The sequence below is a fragment of the Trematomus bernacchii genome, unplaced genomic scaffold (genome assembly GCF_902827165.1).
Source record: "Trematomus bernacchii unplaced genomic scaffold, fTreBer1.1, whole genome shotgun sequence".
NCBI classification, from domain to species: domain Eukaryota; kingdom Metazoa; phylum Chordata; class Actinopteri; order Perciformes; family Nototheniidae; genus Trematomus; species Trematomus bernacchii.
In genome coordinates, this window is record NW_022987614.1 from 1,806,182 (window position 1) to 1,815,702 (window position 9,521).

At 39.0% G+C, this 9,521-nt stretch overlaps 1 long non-coding RNA gene across 1 annotated transcript; it reads right to left on the bottom strand.

The window, feature by feature from the left end:
* Positions 1–3,617: 3,617 nt before the first annotated feature.
* LOC117483732 lies at positions 3,618–4,676 on the bottom strand. Its single transcript, XR_004556015.1, has 3 exons — positions 4,572–4,676; positions 4,246–4,295; positions 3,618–3,720 (listed from the first exon to the last, which is right to left on the bottom strand). It is a non-coding gene; the product is annotated as an uncharacterized LOC117483732 (long non-coding RNA).
* Between the last annotated feature and the right edge of the window lie 4,845 nt (positions 4,677–9,521).

Sequence of the window (9,521 nt, forward strand, 5' to 3'; positions counted from 1 at the left end):
AAAAAGTGAAAATTAAAGTAAACTGCAGCTGTTTTTCAAATGGAGGTTTCCTGCTGTTGTTTTTGTGCTCCTTTGGATTTTTGATATGAATATCAGGTGTATATCAGTATGTAGTGTCTCTACTTTAAAGAGTCCTCTCCTGCTGATGTTTAGGTGTGTAGTATTTCTACTTTAAAGAGTCCTCTCCTGCTGATGTTCAGGTGTATATCAGTATGTAGTGTCTCTACTTTAAAGAGTCCTCTCCTGCTGATGTTCAGGTGTATATCAGTATGTAGTGTCTCTACTTTAAAGAGTCCTCTCCTGCTGATGTTCAGGTGTATATCAGTATGTAGTGTCTCTACTTTAAAGAGTCCTCTCCTGCTGATGTTTAGGTGTGTAGTGTTTCTACTTTAAAGAGTCCTCTCCTGCTGATGTTCAGGTGTATATCAGTATGTAGTGTCTCTACTTTAAAGAGTCCTCTCCTGCTGATGTTCAGGTGTATATCAGTATGTAGTGTCTCTACTTTAAAGAGTCCTCTCCTGCTGATGTTCAGGTGTATATCAGTATGTAGTGTCTCTACTTTAAAGAGTCCTCTCCTGCTGATGTTCAGGTGTATATCAGTATGTAGTGTCTCTACTTTAAAGAGTCCTCTCCTGCTGATGTTTAGGTGTGTAGCGTTTCTACTTTAAAGAGTCCTCTCCTGCTGATGTTCAGGTGTATATCAGTATGTAGTGTCTCTACTTTAAAGAGTCCTCTCCTGCTGATGTTCAGGTGTATATCAGTATGTAGCGTCTCTACTTTAAAAAGTCCTCTCCTGCTGATGTTCAGGTGTATATCAGTATGTAGTGTCTCTACTTTAAAGAGTCCTCTCCTGCTGATGTTCATGTGTATATCAGTATGTAGTGTCTCTACTTTAAATAGTCCTCTCCTGCTGATGTTCAGGTGTATATCAGTATGTAGTGTCTCTACTGGGACATGTCTCCATGCTTTAATGATCAGTTGTGATTGGTCGACCGCTTAGAGATGTCCCGCCCCTTAGCCTATCACGTACAATGTGTTGGAGCGCTAGCCAATAGCAGTGCAATGATAAATACAGAAATGATGAGAAACACAGTGCTGTACAGCTCCATGCTGCTATAGCCAGCTAAAGCTCTTTATTTGTTTTTAAAAGACATTTAGGAGACATTGTGACACATGAGGAAAAACCGTTGAAGCATCTTCTTATTTTTTTATACACGTAAATATCTCTTAAGGCACAAGATAAATTAAGAAGACGGGGAACAACAAAACCGCCTTTCAGAGAAGCTCTCGCATCCAAAAGAGAAAACAGTTTGATCCTTTCAAAATAAAACAGGAACAAGGAAGAGAAATGGGTGACAGCTGCAAAATACACGTAATAAAACATTACATACATAACAGAGCGTTCATACATGTGCGTAAAATACTTTCTTGATGGCAAGAGAGTGTATTTGAAAAGAAACGATATTATTTACTGTTTTAAATACTAACATTTATGTTGTAGTTTGATATAAATCCCTTTTGAGCAAGTGCTGTGAAATCAATGCAGTTTTTAAACATGATATGCGCGGTAACAAATATATGTACACCAAATAAAATAATAAGTAAACGTGAATTTCAACAATTTCAAGACCTAAAAATGACACGTATTATTGACATGTTAAGACTCATGTTGATTCATAAACAACATGTGGAAAACTTGATTATAGCGGAACTCATGACGATATAAACCCAGACTGAAATGGTGACAAACTTTATTTTTAAAGCCATTATTTGTCCATATTTATTGGCCAGTAAATAAAGCTTATCTTTCGCATATTTTTGACAATGTTACAAAAAGGGAACATTTTTTTGTGTTGCAGATAATTTCTCTTAGTTTGGGTACCAATGTGAATGTTTTAAATGTACTTTTTTGTGTATTAAAAAGCTTTTTAAAAATAAAAAAGCAATCAGAAGTGTTTTTATTAATGTGAAAAGTGGTCATTTTTTCCCAATTGTATCAGTTTTTCAAGCCACTTTTATTAGATTTCTTCTGTAATTTAAACATCACGAACACTGTCTTTATTCACTGGTTTATTCCTGTATTTTCAAAATAAAAGATATTCAAATAAACAAAAAACTGGATATCTTTTATTGTGAAAAACCGACAGGAAGTGATGTTTTCTTTAGGATAGCTACACATTAATCACATCACAAGCACTGTCTTTATTCACTGATTTATTCCTGTATTTTCAAAATAAAAGACAAAAAAACTGGAGATATCTTATTGTGAAAAGCCGACAGGAAGTGATGGTTTCTTTATGATACACATTAATCGGAGAACATGACAATACCATAAATGTGTATAAAATGTGTTTTTATACATAGTGGCTTTAGATAAATGAAGAAAATATGCGTGATAATTGCAATACTAATATTTGGGGAAATACGGATAAATCTGTCTGTTTTCAACTTCTAACTTTCATATTTAACAGAAAAAATAGGTCTTTTCTCATAAAGGAAGGGATCACTACTCCATAAATATGTTATTTATATAATTGCAATACATGACTCTCTAATTTGGCATTTTTTCAATTATAAATACTCTTAATTTGAGATAAGAACTACTCGCTAAAACCGACTGATGATCCCAGATACATGCAAAAAACACAAAATATTCAGCTTTAAAAACAATAACAATGGCCTTATTCTAGAATAACAACAGGTGTATTACCGGATACAAAAACTGTGGATTCAACACACCTTTTGTGTACTCAGTGGCGATTCTAGAGTCTGTGGGGGCCCTAGGCAAAAATTCACTGGGGGCCCCTCGAAACCAGCCATCAGTGGCGCCCCAACACACTCTTCTCCCCCCCCCCCCCCCCCCCCCCCCAGAGCGGAGCAAGGCAACGAAACTTAAAATAAGAAGCAGCATTTTACGGCGCGCTATGCATGGGGCCGCCTTGAGGGGGTTTCCCGACATGTCCTTGCAGTAAATGAAAGGGTGTTTCATGTTGTGGACCTTCTTAATCTAGCTTCTTTGGGGGCCCCCTTCTGGTCCGGGGCCCCAAGCCCTGCCTTGCCTCTTTGCAAGCGGCGCCCCTGTGTGTACTTATACTTATCTTTAAGATGTTTTAAACACATGTTATCAAAGTGGAATTAAACCAGAGGAAAGCAAACGAGGGAAGAGAATACAAAAAATGACTTCTCGTCTCTTTGGTGGCGTCTAGAATGTTTTCAAAGAAATCAAAGAAAACGACAAACAATCATTTGGCCTGAATCTCTCTCAAACACGGCGCCCTCTTTAGTCGAGCGTCATCGTTTATATATTTACAAACTTTTACATATTTTACCGCAAAAAAATAGATTGTCTTCATCTACAGCTGGTATATATATTCTCCTATAAATATGGAATATATTTTCCACAGCAGTACATAGTAGTATTGGTGATATATTGAATATTCTACATGTGGAATACTCCCTTTAAAGCCTGGCTCTTCTTAAAGGGGAGGTCTGCCTTGCGACTGATGTGGTTAAATGGATCAAAGCTGCTTCTTCTTTACTTTGTACACTTAGTAAAAATAATAGATGTCTCGTATCATTGTAGTGATGATGATGATGATGATGATGATGATGATGGTTGTGGTGATGATGATTGCGATGATGATGATGATGGTGATTGTGATGGTTGTTTCGCTCTATAGTTGTTGAGGTTTCGTCAGACCATCTTCACTCAGCTCATACCTGCAGGAGGAGAAAGAGAAGCTTTTATTTTGAAAATCGGACAGATCCACGCTTTTATTTTGGAAATCTGACAGATACATGCTTTTATTTTGGAAGTCTGACAGATACATGCTTTTATTTTGAAAATCTGACAGATCCATGCTTTTATTTTGGAAATCTGACAGATACATGCTTTTATTTTGGAAATCTGACAGATACATGCTTTTATTTTGGAAGTCTGACAGATACATGCTTTTATTTTGAAAATCTGACAGATCCATGTTTTATTTTGGAAATCTGACAGATACATGCTTTTATTTTGGAAATCTGACAGATACATGCTTTTATTTTGAAAATCTGACAGATCCATGCTTTTATTTGGGAAATCTGACAGATACATGCTTTTATTTGGGAAATCTGACAGATACATGCTTTATTTTTATTCAAAGATTTCTTAACAACACACATGAAACTGAGCTGTTTGTTGGTCTTCATATTTGTATGATCAGAGTTTTATAAATAATAAGTGAGATATCAATCACTCACCATTGTGTCCAACCCTTAGACGTGTCCTCGTACGTCAAATCCACCAGAACCTGAGGAGAAAAGACAACAGAGCTTATTTAAAAATGTTACATCAAGTGTTTAAAAGACTGCAAACAGTTGAAATATGACATGAGCAGAATAATCTACCATCCTTGAAGATACTCTTGTAACACTATTTCAGGTAGATGAACAAACTGGAATATTGTCAAAACTCAAGATTTAAATCCATAATCCTCAAACAAAGACTGCTTTATAGATAATTGGATTGATTTCAAGACATTTCTGTATTTAATGAAGCGTGTAGAATCTTTAGTGAGAGAGCGTACCTTTCCCAGAAGGCCTTTGTGTTTGGAGAGCAGTCCTCCTCCGTTCTTCACCGCGACGTCCAGAGTGCGTCTGTGGAGCTCCACGAGAGACACACTGAACTCATAGCTGAGGAGGAGGAGGAGAGGAAACATCAGCAATCATCAGCTGCTAAAATACTACGTTTAAAAGCACAAGGCGCTTTCACACCGGAGTACTTTTCCCAGGAATAGTTCCGATAGTTCCTGGGATTTTGCATTCACACCAAAAAGATCTGGAACTAGAACTTTTTTTTGCAAACCTTTTCACCCCTTTTTAGTGCCTGCTAGAGAGCAGGTACTTTCCTGGGGAGGAAAAGGTTCCAATTTCTGATTGGCTGGGAGAATTGCAAACCACGCCCCGTAAAACTCTGAAAAGTTGTTGTGAAGCCGCCATTTTATTTGCTCGCATTAGCATTATTAGCATTAGCATTAGCCCAGCGCACAAACGAAGAGAGACTAACTTATGGCAACACAAAAGAAAGGGGAGCGGTGGAGTGATGAGGAGGTGTCGGCGCTTCTGGCGATTTACTCGGAAGGCTTCAGTAGAAGCTGCAGGGAGTCCCAGCAGCTTCTACTGAAGCCAGTTCCCAACTCCGGGGACTTCCGGCCGGGGACTTCGGGTGGCAGTATACGCCGTGAAGTTGTTTGCGGCCTGCCACTAAACCCAAAGCAGAAGAAGAAGAAGAAGTGACGTCAGCGGCTCCCTCAGGGACTTATTCCGGTGTGAACGCGATTTACTAGATAGTTCCAGGAAATGAAAGTTCCGGGAACTATTCCTGGGAAAAGAAAGTACTTGGTGTGAAAGCGCCTATAGTATTTATTTTCCTGCCACTCCAGACTATAAGGCAAGGCAAGTTTATTTATATAGCACTTTTCAACACAAGGCAATTCAAAGTTCAAAAGCAAAGATAATAAAACATAAATAAAAGTTACAAAGTCTTCAGCCTGGATTTAAAAGTAGTCAGAGTTGCAGCGGACCTGCAGGTTTCTGGGAGTTTGTTCCAGATATCTGACAATATCCCTCACCAAATGCTCACTGTTAGGGAATAATTTGCTTAGGTATTCAACCTTCGACACAGTTCATCATTTTCTCCTCTCACTGTCTCTTTTCCCATGGCATAGTTCTACGGCCTTGGGTATTGCTGTTATCTCTCGTAAGGAGGGGCAGCTTGAGGGGGTCAACACCTCCTCTTCGGTGTGTTGACCTGCACCGAAGAGGGGGAGGAGGAGGAGGGAGGGTTTTTGTCCAAGCTCAGCACCTGAGATTAAAACAGAATCAGAATCAGTGTAGAATCTGTGTTAAATAATCATGTGCAATGCCTTGTGCCAAACATTTCCCAAATTGGGATCAATAAAGTACTTCTTCTCTTATCTTACCCTCAGAGCCATCTTCATCTTCAGCGTGCAGCTCGGGCCGGAGTTCTTGAGGGGGAAACGCTGATTTAAAGGGGACCTATCTTGCAAAATGCACTTTTGTACGTCTTTTCTACATGAATATGTGTCCCCGGTGTTCCAGGGAACTCACCAAGTGTCAGAAAACACAACCCTCTCTATTTTCCTCCATACCCAAATCTCTAAAAAAGGGGCTGCAACGGATCTGATAAAAACTGATCCAGATTTGAACACTGTCCTGACGTCAGGACGGTGGCGCTACGGCTATTGGGCCAACTCCACCAATCAGGAGGAGACAGCCACGGCCATTGCCGTTCGAAAGCGCTGGAGACGCTGTAGTACATATGCCAGGCCTGTAGATGGTGCTGGGCAGCAGCTGCCCCCCCCACTGCCCTGCTGAAAAAACCAGCATAGACCAGCTTAAGATGGTTGCTGGTTTTAGCTGGTTTTAGCTAGTTTTAGCTGGTTTTAGCTGGTTTTAGCTGGTTTTAGGCTGGTGTTAGGCTGGTTTAGTTGGTTTACCAGGCTGGACAAGTTGGCCAGGCTGTTCTTGCTGGTTCAAGACCAGCCTGGTCAGCTAAACCAGCATAGCCCAGCATGGATGTCATGCTGGTCTATGCTGGTTTTAGCTGGTCTATGCTGGTGAAGCTGGTGAAGCTGGTCTACCAGCAGTCTTGCTAGAAATAGAAATTCAGAAACTGAAATAGACACAGACAGACAGAGAGGGCGGGACACGGGGGAACGGCGAGACGGCAGTGGTTGAAACAAAGCGGTATGTTTTGACTGGCACTAACGGTCGAGGAGTGAAGATCAGTTGAACGTTTCTGTGACTCCGCCCAGCGGCTGCTCTTCTGAGAGGCACCGCTCTGACAGCTCTGTCTACTGGGAAACGCGCTAAAAGTCCTTCTGGAGGTAAGCAACACTACACAATTTCACCAAGTCTGAGAGTAAAAGCTTTCTCGAAGGTTCGTTTTGCTTTCTTACAACGTTACGTTAATGTTAACTTAACCTTACGTTTGCTAGGAGGCTAGCTGTCTTAGCTAACAACAGTTAGCAGCTAACGTTTTCTGCAGTTTGTGTTTCCCCTGAAAAACGTAATGCAGCTATAAGTTGTAAGTTAACTTAACGTTATCTTACAAGTTGAGAGTTACGTTTTGTTTAAAATCGTCAATGTAATGCCATTAGAGGTGTTGTGTTGAACATGAAGTTAGCTAACTGTAGCTCTCCACCAAAGATTAGCATGTTAAGCTGTACTTTCTGTGGCAGCTAGCTTAATACAAAGAGGGTTTTTGTGCTTCATTGTAAATTTTTCTTACAAATGTGTGTTAATCTACCTGAAATTGTGGGGACAGTTTTTTTCTACTCAATGATACAGACCATTGTTGAGGAGATGCAAAACATACATATACTTTGAGTAATGTTACTTTGCTGCTAAAAAATGAAACATTATCAGATAAGGACATCACCAAAGTGTGTGAGTCTGTCAGGGGATTTGATCTGTTCTTTGCATGTCGTACACACTGCTCTGGTATGAATTAAAAATATAATTGTAAAATGTAAATCTCGCTCTTGTCATCGTTCAGGCTTTGCATTTGAACTCCTATGACTGGTTGCGGACTTGAAGGGAATGCCTTCCTGACATCCAGGAAAAAGGTGAGATTCTAATCTAATCTATTTCAATGCCAAAAGCAAGTTATTGTTTTTAACTTTTTTTTTTTTTTTTTAAATATGATTTTTTGGGGAATTTCAGTTTTATTGGACAGTAGAGATCTACTAGAAACAGTAGTACTTAAGAGGATGTTTGTCCTCCTGTCTTCTCTTATTTCCTTATCTTTCTTTCAGGTGTAACATCTACCAATGGTTGTACATGACACCACCTCTTTGCTGTCCTACTAGTCAACCCTCCTGATCAGAGCCTTTCCTAAATAGTGGTAAGTTGTTTTACAGTTCAGTGTACGTTAATTTAGCAATTTAATGCTTTACTGCTGTTGAATAAACCCTATATATATATATATATATATATATATATATATATATATATATATATATATATATATATATATATACATCCATCAGCAATCAATAAAACAAATCATCCAACACAAAATAGAAGAAATCTGGACCTATTCTATTTCTTTTTATACAACAGCATCTATTGGGACAGCTCATTGATGTCATCAAGAGCCATTGAGTCTAGCTTTTGTAGTCGGCCTCTCAGAATGTTTAGCATTTCTTTGTCTCTTAACATTCCTATAATCATTTGTTTTTTTATTGTTGATATTGTTTTGTTCTTTATTTTTGTTGTGAGAATCACTTTGCAATTGTGTAAGTGCTATATAAATAGTTATACTAATATTATTGTTGTTACCATCATTACTATTATTAATAATGTCTTCTTTGTTTTCTTTATTTATCGCTGCAGAAAGGTTCAAAAAGTTCCCTGTACATGGAACCATGCCTGCCCTCTGTTCCACATGTCTTCAGTCCGTTCTGGACCCCATGACTCGGACACTAGTTCTACCAAGGCTCATTAGAGGTAAGCAGTGGTAGGAGAGTGGATTTATCTTTGTATTTAGGCTGCAAGTCGACAAGAATAGATTACAAATCGCTTAAAAAATGGTTCAGATACATTTTTCTTTTTCATCTCACAGTGCACATATTTAAGTAATCATAACACAAAGCTAACATTTAATCTGTTTTTCCTTTCTCTTTTCAAGAGTGCTTCAGAGGATGGCTGAATTCACAAAACGCGGAGAAGACCGAGAGGGAAAAGTTGGCCGGTTACTACATTTCACAAAAAATACAGGACCTTGTGAAAAACGGAAAGAAACAATTGAAGGAAACTGCTTAAAAATATGAAGTAATGGGTGTTTTGAAAATGTTTTCAAATGTGTGTTAATGTTCATTGTGTGTTATAAATTATTTTCCTGCTTCTAATCATTTGATGTATGAGTATTTATTTACAGACATTCTATACATTCTGGTACCTTTCTGGTAAGGTAGGTGCTCTGATCTGAAATGATAGATGTTCATTGAGCTACTGCAATTGGGTGAGAGTGTTTCATCATCATATATGACCAGCTTAACCATCAAGTAATCCCAGTTAAAGTTCTACTCAAGATCATAGCAGTCGGACCAGCTAATGGTGACCAGCTAGAACACTGTGACCACCAGCTTTTACCAGCTAAACCAGCTAAACCAGCTATCCCGACCAGCTAATGGTAACCAGCTAGACCACTGTGACCAAACCAGCTATCCTGACCAGCTAAAGTGTCCAAAACCCCTCTTAACCAGCAAACTAATCCAGCCTAATATTGACTGGCTGGTCAGGCTGGTTTACCAGCCTGACCAGCCAGACCAGCCTTGTTGGTCTAAGCTGTTTTTTTCAGCAGGGTGTAGAGCCTTGCCCCCCCAGCTGCCCCCCTAACTTTTGTTTCCCTAAAACTGTACTAAAACAAACCTACACTCTGTCCACAGGCTTCTCAAGCAACGAAACAAGCAGTTCATTAATTAAAAGTGAATCATTTTAAATATCATCTT